Source organism: Mustela nivalis (assembly GCF_964662115.1).
Source record: "Mustela nivalis genome assembly, chromosome: 7".
Taxonomy (NCBI): Eukaryota; Metazoa; Chordata; class Mammalia; order Carnivora; family Mustelidae; genus Mustela; species Mustela nivalis.
This window is the reverse complement of record NC_139026.1, coordinates 29,120,308-29,136,094: the sequence shown is the minus strand read 5'-3', so window position 1 is coordinate 29,136,094 and position 15,787 is coordinate 29,120,308. Positions and strand designations below refer to the sequence as shown.

Below are 15,787 nucleotides of genomic sequence, written 5' to 3'. Positions count from 1 at the left end.
CAGAGCCTAGAAAATAAAACTTCCAAGTTTCTTATGAAGCAAGTATAACACTGATGCCTAAACCTAATGAAGACAGAATAAGATCACACACTAGTATCACTTACAAATTTTTTTTTTTTTTTTTTTTTTTTTTTGAGAAAGAGAGTGGGTGCATACACAGGGAGGAGGGGCAGAAGGAGAGGGAGAGAGAGCTTAAGCAGGCTCCTTGCCCAGCACAGAGACCAGTGCACGACTCTATCTCATGACCCTGACGATCATGACCGGAGACAAAATCCAGAGTCACATAGTTAACCAACTGAGCCACTCAGGCACCCCTGGTAATAGTTATTTTATTTAGGACTTCTTCAGACTCCAACACCACATATTAAGGGAAAAAAATACACCATGATAAAATGATACTTATACGAGGAATGCAAGAATACTCCAATATTAGAAAAGCTAATAGCAAGCAGAAACAAATGCATACTTACCATGATCATGATGTATACAGATTCTAAGGTCAGTAAATTGATGGGAAAATACTAGAGTCATTCAGTATATGGTCAAAAACAAATGCCCACTAATCCATTACTATTTAACATTATTTTGAAGGTATCAGCCAATGAATTAGACAAAATAATCAAAGAATGGGAAATGAAAAATAAAACAATCTCTATACATGACATGATAATACATCTGGAAGACCCTAGACTCCAGAACTGAGAATCAATGAAAACTAACTTAATGGGGCACCTGGGTGGCTCAGTCAGTTAAGTGTCTGCCTTAGACTCAGGTCATGACCTCAGTGTCCTGGAATCGAGCCCCGTTTCAGGCTCCCCGCTACCCCTAATCCTTCCCCTGCTTATGGTCACTCTCTCTCTCTCCCACTTGCTTTCTCTCTCTCAAATAAAGAAATCTTACAAAAACAACAACAACAAAAAACTAGAAAAACCCCCTAACTTAACAATGAAATAAATGAATAAGGGTTAAAATTAATGCCTTCCACATACATAACTAATAACCAAGTAGCAGATGCAAACCCCATTACAACAGCAACCAAAAAAGATTGAAAATACTTACAAATAAACTTAAGAAATGTTCAAAATCTACATTTTAAAAAAATCCTGTAAAAACACTCCTGAAGGCAATATAGACCTGAACTAGAAAGACATCCCTTAGTCATGATTAGGACATCTCAATGTTATCAAGATTTCCGTTTTCCCTGAATCAATGTGTAATGCAATGTGATCCAAATAAAAACAAGCTCTTTTCTGGAACTAGACAAACTGATGCTAAAGTTAAATGCTAAAATAAACACACAAGAATAATCAGGAAACCCCACTAAAGGAAGAACTATGATAGGGAGATTAACTCTACCAGATATTAAAACGTACTGTAAAGCCTCTATGAATAAAAAGAGCGAGGTACTGATACATGAAAAACACAAAGGACTAGAAGAGAAAGTCCAGAAACTAACTACACACTGAAATTAGTATATAATAATGGTAGTAACTCAGATTACTTGACAGGGAGGGAAAGCCAAGATGAGATGTTTTATAAATAGTGTCAGGACAACTGGACAGTTAGACAAATGTAAAGTTTTATCTATTCATCCCTAATACCATATGAACTCCAAATGGATCAAAGACATAAAACTAAATAGAACTAGAAGAAAACTCAAGTGAATCCCTCCATAATTGGAATGTAAAAAGTTTCCTGACTATGACTTAAAATTCAGAGGCATTAAAAAACAATAAATATGACCACAAAATTAAACTTCTACATGGCAAACACAACTTAAGCAAAGTCAAAACATAAATAATAAACATGAAGAAAGTATCTGCAACGTCACAAAGAGCTATTTCCCCAATTAAAAAGAAATGCTTTAAGTGGGAAAAAAAAATTCCTATAGAAAAATGAGCAAAAGTCAGACAGTTCCCAAAAATATAAAAAGAGCCCGTTAAAAACAGGGAAACGTCACCTATAAGAGAAATGCAAATGAAAACTCTAGTGAAATACCATCTTTTATCAAACATATTCACAAAAATTCAAAACCTGGGAAATAACACTTTTTAGGCAGGGTCCCGGGAAACAATGAATTCATTGCAGTGTATGCAGAAGGTCGTGGGGCAGTTCTAAAACACAACTGCAAATTTTTTTTTTTTTTAAAGATTTCATTTATTCATTTGACAGAGAAAGGAAGCAGGCCCTCCCTGAGCAGAGAGCCTGATGCGGGGCTCGATCCCATGACCCTGGGATCATGACCCAAGCCGAAGGCAGAGGCTCAACCCACTGAGCCACCCAGGCGCCCCACAACTCCAAATTTTTGACACTAGTCCCTTGGAGAAGTGGGGTCTGCATTCCTACCCTTGAACAGGGCAGACTCTGGGGATGCTCCCGCCAAGAATACCACCAAAGTGACACCTCTGGACACCAAGCTAAGTCATACAAGGGCACATAGCTCCTGTGGCTCTCCGGAAATGCTCACTCTCCTGACAGACCCTCAGACAACCCAGGCTGCCCATTCTGTGAAGAAGCTACAGCCGCACTTGTGACAGACCACATGTGCACGTGCTGGCTGACAGTCTGAACTGAGCCCAACCTCAGCCACCTCAGTCCGGGCTGAGTAAAGAGGCTGCCATATACTCACAGTCCCACCCTATCACCCAGTGATGACAGACCCCCCACCCCACCCCCACCCAGTGCAACCTCCATGTGCAGAAAAGCCAAGATACCCTGCTCTCCTCTGCCCAAATTTTTCATCTAGAATCTAGGACTGTAATAAAAAGGACTGTTCTATGCAATTAGGTTTGGTGTGGGTTTGTTAAACAGTAATAAATAAGCAGAACATAGCACATCCCTATGGAAAGAAATCTGATAACAGCTAATAAAAATACTATTATTTACCCTTCATCTCAGCAATCTTGCTTCCGGGAGTTTACTTTGAAGATATACCTTAAAGACAGGAAAACACATATGCACAGATCTCTATTCACTGCGGCACTATTTATAACTTCAAAATGCTGGAAACTACCTCAATGTTCAAACACAGGGGAGTGGTTGCATAGAGAAGAGTACATACAGCAGAGAATCATGCAGCTATTTAAAAAAAAAAAAAGAGGAAGAGTTCTGCCAGCCAACATGGAGGGATCTGCAAGATACATCAAGCGGGGGAAAAAAGCAGAGCACAAACATACACCATGTTTTGTATTAAAGAAGAAGAAATAAGAAAACATACGTAAGTCTGTTTATTTTGGGGAAAAGAAACAGAATACACCAAAAAACAAGAAAATTAGTTACTTGCACAAAGGAGGGGGGGACTGCTGAAAGAAAAAGAGAATTCTGAGTGCACATTTTTTTTTTAAGATTTTATTTACTTATTTGAGAGAGACAGAGCACATGAGCAGTGGGAGGAGCAGCAGGAGAGAGAGAAGCAAACTCCTTGCTGAGCAGGGAGCCAAATGCGGGGCTTGATCCCAAGACCCCAGGATCATGACCTGAACCGAAGGCAGACGGTTAACCAACTGAGCCACACAAGTGCCCCGAGTATACATTTTTATGTGTAGTTTTGACTTCTGAAAGCATACTAATGCTCTACATATTCAAAATTTTAAAATTGAAACAAAAAGGGTTGGGGAGGAGATAAAACTGGAAACGTAAGTGAAGGAGCACCCACTGTCGTTTAAAGGAGTAAAATGGCCACACTGACAGGGGTGGGGGAGAACCTAATTCAAGTAACTTTTAGACACAGTTTTATTTTTACTATACAGCCTTAGAGTCTGGGTGCAGGGGAAGGGAGTATCAACAAACCTTAAACTTGTCTTAGTACTTGTGTTTATCACAGCAGTATGAAGACAGAAGTTCTCAAATTATATCATGTGCACCACGGGAGAGTTCTCCCTGTGGAAAGAGAGACCAAAAAATGGAATGGGGGTAAGGCAAAGAAGAATGACGTAGTATGGACTGGAAGGGAGCGATCAGGACGAATTCACAATTTTATATATATATATTCATATATATGAAACATGTGCACACACACACACCAATAACATGTATGAGCTTATACACTTCTTACAATACAAGAATCTTGAAGCATGAGGGAAACACTGATCATTCATATAAGACTATAATATGACTTGTTATCTTGTTATCCAGTAAAAATCAGCAATGCCAAGAGGAGAGCACTTTTTAAGAGAAATGTTGGTTATTTTGTAGCACTTGACAAAAGAACTCCTGTTCACTCTCTAAAGCTTAATCTTCTGTTGGTCCATTTGAAATTGGATAGGAGAAGGTAACTTGGTGCCTCTCCCTCTCTTTCCCTCTTGCCTGCTACCCTATAATAATGTAGTAGGCACGTCCAGATCGCAGGCTAGTAGTACTAGCAACTGAGCTTTCATTTCAGAATTCTGTTGATCAACTGTTTATAATCCCATTTCTGTGGGAAAATTTGTTTCAAGTTCCATACCAACAAAAATGAACTTTTGAAGCATAGCTTAATTTTATGTACTGCCTAGACTTTAACCCAAAAGTCTGTTTCAACACAGTGAACACTAAATTCCAAGCTTCAGGTACCACTCGACCCAATTTAGATTTTTCATTCTAGTGTCTGCCCTCTTCTCTTGAGATCGTCTTCCAAATTCGTAGACACAATTTAGTAGGTAGGGAAGGCCACATAAAGAGGGTGACATTTCAACAAAGATTTGAAGGAGATGATAAATATTCCAGGAACTGAATTCCTTACTTAGTCTGAAGTCCGTTTTCCTGCCATAAGAGACAACAGAAGTACTTGCTTTCAACCTCCAATCAAACACCATCTCTTTAATTCACTGAATCGAGAGTAAACAGAATAGCAGATAAGCAAAACCCACAGTTTCTTCATCATTCTCACTGGTCTTCCATTTCCCACTGCAGCCGCATCTCATCATTCCCATCCCCAAGGTGGCTCCTTCTATCTCAGGGGCATTCTTTCACAATTCCTCTCAATCCGAACGGAGGATAAGACATCACAAATTCTCAAACTATGGTCCCCAGACCAGCATCATCAGCATCCCTAAGAGCCTGTAGACATGCAAATTCTCAGACCACTCCAGACCTATTAAATCAGAAATCCTGGTGGGGGGAGGAAGAGCAATGTATTTGAACCGGCTTTCCAGGTGATTCTGACACATGCTAAGTCTGACAACCATTCCTCTTCAACAAAGGAACACGTTACTGTCAATTTATTTGTGTGTTCCCTGTTATGGATGGAATTGTGCCTCCTCCAAATTCATTACCTTGAATCACTAACCCCCAGTGTGACAGTCTTTGGAGATAGGGCTTTTAAAGAGGTAATTAAGATTAAATGAGGTCACAAAGGTGGGAACCTATTCCAACAGGACTGGTGTCCTTATCAGAGGAACAGACACCAGGGATGTGAGCACAGAGAAAAACCCACAAGAGGAAACAGCAAGTCAACTATCTACAAACTAAGAAACGAGGCCTCAGGAGAAAACCAAACCTGCCAACACCTTGATCTTGGTCTTCCAGCATCCAGAATTTTGATGGGTTAAAAAAAATATCCTTTTTTTTTTTAAGTCATCGGCATTTTGTTATAGCAGCCCTACAAGACTAATATATTCCCTTTTACTTCAAGCAATATTTAATTTTAATGCTTTTTCTCTCCAAGTATGAACTGAAAACACCGGACACTGTTAAAAGAAAACTCTCTGAAATTCCCTTAAGCATCTGTAAAACTCCCTTTTCAACTCAATCTTTCTTTCACCCTTTTTAGATAAGAAGGACTATTTTATACCTTAACTCCCGTGAGAAGATAAACCAGAAGCCTATACCAGCTTAAGCTGTTAGAAGTCTATTTCTGAGTACAAAATGGTCCTATTTCCAATATCTACAATCCATCCCAGGTTGACTTTGGTCTCCTCTTTACCAGAGCCCTTTCTCTTGTCCCCTATCCTCCTGCTGAATGCTAGATAACAAATACGCTTTTGAGCACATTCACTTTTAGTTTGTAGTTAAGGTATAAAAATCACAACTGTAGTTCCTCTTTTATCCAATGTAATGGAGCACATAATTAAACCTTCCAAATAATCTCCTAAAAGGAAATTTTAGCAAAAACAGTGCTTCACTGAATACAGTCTTTATTAATTACTACCAACATGTAATAAAGGAACACGAGCTAACCAATCACACTCATAAACAACTGAACCAGCCCAAGAACACTCTCCAGGTACAGACCATTTCCAGGAGCTTTACTTCGTCTACACTGGTGCATAGTATGTAAATGCACAATCCCAACATGAAGCACTATATGACTGGGAAGGGTTTCATGTTCCCCGTGTGTGATGTGTGTGAGCATGTAGATCCATGTAGCAAATTTACATCAGCTAACTGGACAGCCAGTGCCACTACAGTGGCCACCCATATACTAAGAGAAAACAACTGGACACCCAAATAAAAACATAAACGTGTCTCTACCATATACCCATAATTACTTTAACATTATATCCTCTGGGGTCATTTATGTTTTAGCCTCTTTGAACATATTAGGCAATGAGGTCAAGAAAGTGGCTATCTGATCACCTAGTCCCTTCCTCACCTACGTAATACTAATATCATGATTTTCCTATAAAGATACTGCCACAGAGAATGCCTTTCTAAAATGGTATAAAACTCTCATTAATTAGAACTTAATCTCAATATTTATTTAATGAGAAAATTTCTGCTCCAATTTAAAGAAGCAATCAAGTTTCTAAATGAGACCCCCTTTAAAAATACATTCCAAATATCTTTGGAAAAGCATAAATTTAGCTCATTCTTCCTCTTAATGTACATGATCCAATAAAGAACTGATGATAAAAATTATATAACTGGGGTACCTGAATAAAAGAAATGTTACGTTTTATTCCATATGCTCTATTTGCCAAGAGAGAAAAATATTAATATTTGAGGTATAAATTCAACAGACTGAAATAAATGTTACCTAGCAATTTCATTTGCTAGGTATTACAAGTTGTGATAATACTTGCTTTTACAATATTTAAACAAAAACAAAATGCTCCACCTACCTGGAAACCACTGAAAGATGTCAAAATAAGGAGGCAAAACTCACACAGTGTATGCAAGATCATTCTATCAAGTTAGTCATATGAAGAATACTAAGTCAGATGTGTTTAAAAAAAAGTCTAACAACCTGTAAGAACACTGTTCTTCCAAATAAGGAGAAGAAAACAAGGACCATACTGTGACCGACTAAGAAGCTCTGATAGTAAGCCCCCAAAGGCACCCACCTTCTTACAGATATCATCATGTCAAAATCTTTAGCAAGCATCTAACCCAAGTAGAAGAAGAGCCTCAGAGAAGGTCATTTTTATCTGTTTATTGTACCAGAGGATGAACTTCTAGCACTTTCTTTCATCTGACCACTGATGTTTCACTTCACGTTATTCTTCATGACTGAGGATAACTGAGTGACCTATAAAGGAACAGCTAAAGCCTATCAAATCTTTTAGATTATAAAATATCTGAAGACAGACCCAAGTTTTTGCACAACTATTACAAACTGCGGAACAGGGACGTGACCTACAAAGATCAGAAGTCAGAGGTCAAGATCTGGGCTACTCAAGTTCATGAAAGCGTTTAATCCTAAATCTTGCTCATTTAGCATCACTACTTACAATAAATAAGATTGAAAGACAATAAACTTCCATTTATATAGGACAGGGGCTACTTACTTTAACCAAAATGGACTCCAATACCCAGTGTGCTACCTGAAACTACGCTTGACACAACATAATTCTAATCCCTACCTATTAACTCTGCTATCTTTGTACTTAAATACATCTATCTTACCTAGCTTTTCATAAACCAGTTAAGGAGATAACTTCTTTTGAACCTCATCTTCATCTCCTACCCTTCCTCCTTAGTGTACACTGTGTTATGTACACAGAAGTTAAGCAACTGTTTTCTAAATACTAAATGCCATTGTAGATATAAACACAGAAGCTGTGATACTCTACACTGCATTTTGTACTGATCCAATGACACACCCAGAATTCACTTTTTGCATTCAATTCATATTGACTACTTGACCTTCTATAATGTAAGCATGAAACGGATAGGAATTCCAGTTATGAACTCTTCTGAGTATTTGGATTCTTTTCTCATAAGCATTTACTGAACATCTAATAAATCCAGACTCTGCCCTTTATGCTGCTTACTATTCAGTATGCCCATAAAATAACTAATATATGAAAATATGAATCAGAATATATATAGCCTAAAAGTATTTATTTTTTTACCAAGATCTGTTGACTTTATCTCATCCTAATAAGGCTGCCAATGCTAAAAACATTTATTTCAAGCACTTTTATTCTAAATTTTCCTTCAGAGCCTAGGTCACTCTTAAAAGAAAATATCCTCAATGGCAGCAAAGCTTTATTTTTTGGAAGATCATCAAGAATAACTTTGTAAATAAGTTTCATTAATAAGGTGGATGGTTCACGCACTATTTGTTCTAGGGACACTGGTTGAAAATTTGTATTACAGCAACTCGTGTATTGAGACAAGTGTCCGTGAAGGGTATTTTTTAACATGGAATTTCCAGTATCAATTCAGAATGTCAACATCCTAAGCCCAAATGAGTTTTTCAAACTCGTGACACAAATTCAACAGAACTAGGTTTCAAAAAATTACTAAACATGTTTTTTTTTTTTAACCACTCATTATTTATCACTTAATAGTTTTGATTTGACATCAGCGCTTTCTTGGATCTTGAGTGTTAATGCTTTTCTACTATAGACCTTAACTTTCTTCCCTAGATAGCATCAAATATACCACATTCCATCAACAATCCTCTTTCCTCCCACTACCGCTGGTAGCATAAAACCTCCAGCTTAAGGTCAGGATGATACCAAGTCTTCATTGTTTGTCACTCTAAATCCACAGCACCACCTTCCCACAACCTAAGCAAACTAAGATTTAAATTTGGCTTTTTGCAGTCAATATTCAGAGTAAGAATAAACCGAATGCCTACCCTCTTACACATTTTTCATCAAACCTTAGGTGAACAGATAAGCACTTCAAGATTCATCTAAAAACATTTTAATTAAAAAATTAAAAAGTACCTCTTGACGTCACTTTAAACTTCTGTTAACAAGTCAAAGGCCCAACAGTGTATTACAGCAGAAAGTGAGGGGACTAGGGAGTTGGAGTTGGGCCCACATACCTTTTCTTGGCCATCAGCATTTGGGCAGGTAAACTGACTCACGTCTCTACCTACAGGGAAAAGGAGTCCAGCTTATTTGGAGGGCTGAAGACTCCTTTTCCCTGTATACAAAATAAATGACACCAACTGCTACATGCAACACACTTCTGACACAATCTATCCTCTTAACTATAAAAGAAAATCAGATGCTTTCTTTTTCCTTTTTTAAAGATGTATTTGAGAGAGAGAAAGCAAGAGACAGAGCACAAGCAGAGGGCAGAGGGACAAGCTGAATCCCTGCTGAGCAGAGAGCTCCACCCCCTGGACCCTGGGATCAGGACCGGATCCTAAGGCAAAAGCTTAACCAACTGAGCTAGCTACTCAGGTGTCCTGAGATGCTTTATTTTCATGACCTCAAATAAAGCCAGTAAGCCAAGTCCATTTTCTTTAACTAATGCAGTGGTGTGAAGTCTGTGACTGTTAACTCAGTGCTTGCACTCTTTATGTCAAAAGCCCTTAATTACGCAGCAGAATCAGGTTATGAGATATTTGCCCTAAGCTGAAACTTAGCCTTAGAAAGAAATAACTTTAAATATTTTACATAAAAAGCTTCCAACAACATACCACAAAATTCTCTTGGACAACTTTAAAAAGTCAAGCATAATTAAACTGGCAAGTAATCACTGAAGAGTACCGCTCTTTTTAAGACCTACAATGTACCAGGTGCTGAGTGCTGGGGATGAAATAACCTAGACCTCATTCCCTTGAAGAACTCGATATATGGACTTGCAAAGAGATACAAGTAATAAATAATACTTTAGAAAGGCCATATTTACCTGCTCAAATATATTTCAGGTATCATTCTTTCTACTTCCAAGAATTTTAACTCCACCCTTTTTTCCATGTTGAGTTGATGGGAATTTGAGTCCCTAATTTTTGCTTTTTTAAAAGATCTTTCAAAAGTCTGTAATTAAAAAGTAACACTGCAAAAGCTGGTTTATACACAGACTGCTTGTCACACACCAGGCAGAGCAATTAAAAGGAACAGAATTTGCCACCTCTCAGAAAAATCACACAATTATCAAAGAAAAGGGTAGTGTTTCTTTTTTAATGCATTAGCACTCCAATTTACTATTACATGAAGGACAAAAAAACCCCTAAAAACATAAAGACTATTTAAAAAGGCCTTGAGTTTAATCAATAAGAAATGCAAACAAAACCTATATACTTCACTAAATTTCAGTTACAAGTCAGTTGCAAAGATGTTAAGGAGGCTAAGATCTTAGACCACAGGTTATAAAAAGCAACATGTGACCATGTTGTTATTTATTTACTTTTATTTTTTTAGAGAGAGAGAATCTTAAGCAGACGCCATGCCTATTGAGGAGTCTAAAAGGCTTCATCTCACCATCCCGAGGTCATGACCTGAGCCAAAACCAAGAGACGGATGCTTAACCGATTGAGCCACCCAGGTACCCCACCATGTTGTTATCCTCAAGCAATGGCTAAAATGACTGACATGACTTATAAGTCAGAAAAGGCTTAAGACTCAATTTTTTTTTATTGAATAAAGTGAAATAGTCCTACAATATGCTTCCATCAGTAAGTGAAAGTGTTTCTGTCTATTTTTCATTTTGCTCCCCCACAACTGTTATTGAATCGATTTATTTCCTATCCCATGTTTCAGATTCAAGGAAACATTTACTTAATACAAAGTAATGGCCCACAGACATGGAAATGACCTTGCCTAGGGAAGCTGGGAAAATGGTTCATCAAAGAACTGAAAGAAGAGCTGTATTTTGTAATGTGAGGAATTTAGGCAAGGGGAGTGGGATGTACAAAGTATGTCACAGAATAATGTGCACGCTGGCCATGTCTGTACACAGTAAGAACTGCTGGTATGATGGAGGTAATCACTGACAGCAGAGATGGGGCAGCACAGAGGGCTCAGTCTTACTGGACACACGTAAATTCAGTAGGTGCCAGGAAAGAAGCATCTAATTTTCTGGACAGGTTGGGAAGGCTTCACAAAGGAGTTTCATGAGAAGTCCTAAAGTAGCCTAGATGGGAAGACCAGCACAGAGCTTTGTTTTTGAACCAAATTTTCCATGACTAGTTTTTCCTAAGTTTTGTGAATTCTTCTCTTTCATTTAAAAAATCTCCTTTTCCACTGTCAAACGTCAATTTTCAATTCTTTCCTGGGATACTTACACTTGCCTCTGAACAACCTGTCCAGTTTCTCCAATTTTGCTCTCATCTGTAGTATGCTGGGAAACCAGTTGTCAAAACGGTACAGGAATATATGTAAAATGCTAGGGAACACACCTAGCAAACACCTACATGCAGGTGAGGCACTGGGAGTTTTGATGCAGGGACTTCTGGCTTCTTAGAGGATGCCTCAGCCAATTTCCCGGTTCTCCACTTGTTTTACATGGTTCAGGAAGCCAGATAAATAATAGCCTTCAGGCTAGGAGGGAAAGGACTCCACACCTCTCGCCATTCTTCTAGTCTCCTTCCTCTTTCATTCCTTCCCCTCTCGGAGGCATTCTGGACAGCAATTAGCCCAGTGATTTGCATTCCACAACAAGACTGCCATTACTCGCTGACCTCAACATTATAGAATGCCACGATAAAGTTATTTTGGTACATTTTTATCCTTTTACACACATAACTTTTCCAAGCAATTAAGAGGTTGTATTTAAGAGAAAAAAAGAACACCGACTCTTAACATTCAAATACATATAGTTAGATACATAGCTACCAAATGTTAAGAAGTTACAATCAACTGTCCTATTCTTCCTCCTTTGCAGACTTCTGTAGCTTGTCATTCTAAAGTTCTCAACACCACCGTAATCTAGCATCTTTTAATGATGACCTCAAAATTCTTTCTGTACACATACAAATTTCAGCTGAACTATCATTGCTCTATACCCCCCAAACCACTCAAAATTTCTTCCTTTTCAACTCCTTGGGGCATCCACCTTATGGGGCTACCTAGTGTTGAAAATACATTGGTGAGACAGGGCCAAAAAAAAATCTCAAAAAAAAGTTTCCCTCTTTGCAGGACTTAGACCTTCACCAATATAGCCTCCCTTGGCGAAACATTTCATTTGAATCTACAGATATCCCTCAAGAATGGAGACAGTGAGGGCAAGTCCAAGATTATGACACAATTCAGAACTGGTAGCCTGGCTGTATGTGGAATTACAAGCAGAGCTCAGCACAACTCAAAAAAACCTCCAAAAGCAATAGTGACACAAGGACAGAGATCAGTAGCAAGAGTTCTAAAAATAGCCCACAATGGCAACAAAACTATTAAGGTTTGAAAATGTGACAGCAGACTCCAAAATGCCTTTCTTCTCTGTGTAAGAATAACTGGAAACAATATATCCTCATTCGTTATAGGAAGAGATCAAAGATCAGGAAGCAGACATGTGCACACACTTACAGGGGTTCCTTGGAAGCACACAGTACCTGATGAATCACTGTATAAAAAAAGAAACCAAGAAGAACACTGGACACTGACTGAGGCCGACTTAAAGCTCTGCATAACGGCGTGTCTTGGTAGGTCACAGCTGTTACTGTCTAGCACAGTGAACACATAGGTATTTTTTGAAAGAATATATTCATCCAAAATCTTAAATTTTCCAAAGTCTGAGGATGAAAAAAAAAAATCACAGATATAATGTCATAACTAGAGCCTGCTAGGTAGGACACCTTTCTAAATACTATGGAACCTCCACTGTCAGATCTGCACTTAAAACTTTAAGGTTAAATTTTTGTAGTTTTCTTCTCTATTAGAAAAAAGATACATTAATCTGTAAAGAAGCATTTTAGAAAAACGATGTATCATTGGCATTTTGTGAAAAAAAGTAATATCTATCTCTATGGGCTTCTTGGAATTCTATTCCACTTAGCAAAATCTATCCTACTCTTTAGAAGCAGGAATGGTGGAACTGTTTCAGAAAGAATTAAATTTATATAGTACAGTTAAAAAAAAGTATTTCTCATCTTCAATAGGGTCATTCCACTGACATATTTAACTGAATTTCAAAGGAATAATGTCTTGTGATAAATTCTCACCACAAGCGTATCACAGTTTCTAAGAAGAAACAAAGCAAGCATTTTACTGGAGCCCAACGTCAGTGGATTCATGCTCAAGACTAGACACAAGATGCTCATTCGAGAGTCATGACCACCCTCACAGGTACAAGGCACTGGCCACCAGGAAGCAACAGAAGATTAACAGTTCCGGCTCTCAAAGTGAACATCACAGAGAGGTGTCCAAAAAAGTAAATAACAAAATATGAAATTTTAAAAGTGCTCTGAGAATTTCAAAAAGTAAAGCAGAGACCTAGGAGTGAATGACATAAATTGTACAAATAGCAAGAAAAGACAAAGAATCCCAAATACCTAACCAGCCTCACAGGAAGTCAGGGTAGATGAAAAATTTAAATGAAGAGATAACTACCAAAATCCTTTAAACCCAATAATTACAAAGGATATAATCATGGATAAAGATAAGGGTGTTTACTGGAGAATTATTTAACATAAGAGAAAAATCTCAAAACCCAAACATCTAGTAACAAGGAAATTAGACAACAGAATGGAGTATCATAGTCATTAAAATGTATGAATGAAAAAAAATGACGAGAAAAATGATAGTTTTCTTAAAAGCACACAATTATACTTACATTATCTTAAGCATATTAATAGGTATACAAATTTTTAAAGGATCAAAAATAAACAGAAGTAGGATTATGAGTGATTTTATTTCATTTTACATTAGTCTACATTCCCCCAGACATTATACCTCAGTGTTGTTACATCTTAAATTGGTAAAAGTTATGTAAGTTGCTGTATTTTAGGATTTCCCTTTAAAACCATTAATAATCCTTTCCATTTTCAGTAGTGAATACCTTGCCCCCAAATCCCATAGAACCCATGGTTTAAATAGGTTAATTTGTATAAACTGTGTAGAATAAAACCTGGCGGGTAGAAAGCAATTACACAGGTGTTCATTTTATTCAATAATTTTAAATTCCCTTTCTCTAAGTCAAAGCCATTACTGTGTTTTGGAGCTGATCTATTCTTCATGGCACGCGGCAAAAAAAATTAGTTTTTTGTTTTTTTTTTTTCTTTCTTTCTGAATTCTAGCCTCTCTTAAGAGAGATGATTGCTATCTCCCTTTGAGATTCTACTTCCTTCCCAAAAAGAGCAAGAGTAAAAAATTCAGTCAAATACCAAGTTTCTCAAAGGGAAGATAGGAAATTAATGAAGCAGAATTTAAAAATATGGTTAATCCTTAAGACACACCTAAAAAAGTGTATTCCTTAACAGATTTATTAAAGAGTCTCTCACATATCAACATTTCACAGGACTGTACTCTCAACACTAAGAACATACATTTATCCAGACGAAGAAATGGAAAAATCACATACCAGAACCCTATGATAGGGAGAGCACTGTATGTAACCATCTGGGGGGAAAATGTCTTTATAGGTTTTTATAAGCTGCTTGGGCTGTGTGTGGAGGAGTGGTGGTGGTATGGAAAATCCCGGGGGAAACTCAAGAAACCAAAGGTAGAGACAAACTGCTCTACGTAATAAAGGAATGGGGAATCTGACCTTGCAAAGTAGAGGAAGACTTGCCTGAGAAATGAAGCCCCTTGTTAAGTCCACATTGCTTACTTATGTTTTTGTAAAAACTGATTCTTTTACCCAAAGTAATACTGAATTCTGCATCTAACGGTAAACAAGACACAAGAACTGACTTACAGGCATACCTGAGCCGTCCACACAAATAAACTTAGTCCATGGATGTATTTGTTTTAGTTCTGACAAACATATGTGTGCACACCATCCATTCAGAATACCATCCATTTAGAGTAAGATTTTCAAGACTTTTTTTTCTTTTTAATATTAGCATTTTTTTAGTTCCCCTACTCCATTTTCCACTCAGAGGCAATGGGGAATAGGTGTCATTTCTTTTAGTACCCAAGCCCACCTCTACAAATAATACTACAGTGCTCCTGCTTGCTTTTTCGCTTTTAGGTGTTATCAATGGCTATCATCACCATTCTTCCTCCCACTCCCAACACAAACAGTAATGTTTCCTAAAGAACTTTTATCTAGAATATACAAAGAAACTACGACTCAAATAGAAAGGCAAACAACCTAAAAGTAGACAAAAGATCTGAAGGGACACTATACATTATTGGAACCCAAAATGTCCATCAACAGGTCAATGGACAAACATACTGTGGTATATCCACAGAGGCAAATCCTTGTATCAACAATAACAAAACTGAACTATTACTATATACAGCATGGGTGAATTCCAAATAACTATGCTGAATGAGAGCCAGCCCCAAAAGAGCACACACTGCATGATTCACATGAAAATTCTAGAAAGTTCAAATTAATCTATAATGAGAGAGAGCAGACCAGTGATTGCCTAGCAAAGTAAGGAGACAGAAGAGGAGAAAGGAGGGAAGATTACAAAAAGGCACAAGAAAATTTTTAGGGGAATGGCTGTGCTCATTAACCTGACCATGGTGATAGGTTCACCTCAATATAATGTAACAAGTTTTTCACTTTAAGTATGTGC

At 37.6% G+C, this 15,787-nt stretch overlaps 1 protein-coding gene across 7 annotated transcripts in view; it reads right to left on the bottom strand.

Annotated features, from left to right (window-relative positions):
* Positions 1-15,787, bottom strand: part of ATP2B1 (ATPase plasma membrane Ca2+ transporting 1) — a 121,147-nt gene that overhangs the window by 94,516 nt on the left and 10,844 nt on the right. For 2 of the 7 annotated variants that reach the window (XM_082740363.1, XM_082740366.1), the window contains exon 2: positions 3,790-3,879. The exons of the other annotated variants lie outside the window; for them this stretch is intronic. The gene's annotated coding sequence lies outside the window, so the exon portion shown is untranslated. The remainder of the gene's footprint in view (positions 1-3,789; positions 3,880-15,787) is intronic. 7 annotated transcript variants of the gene reach the window in all.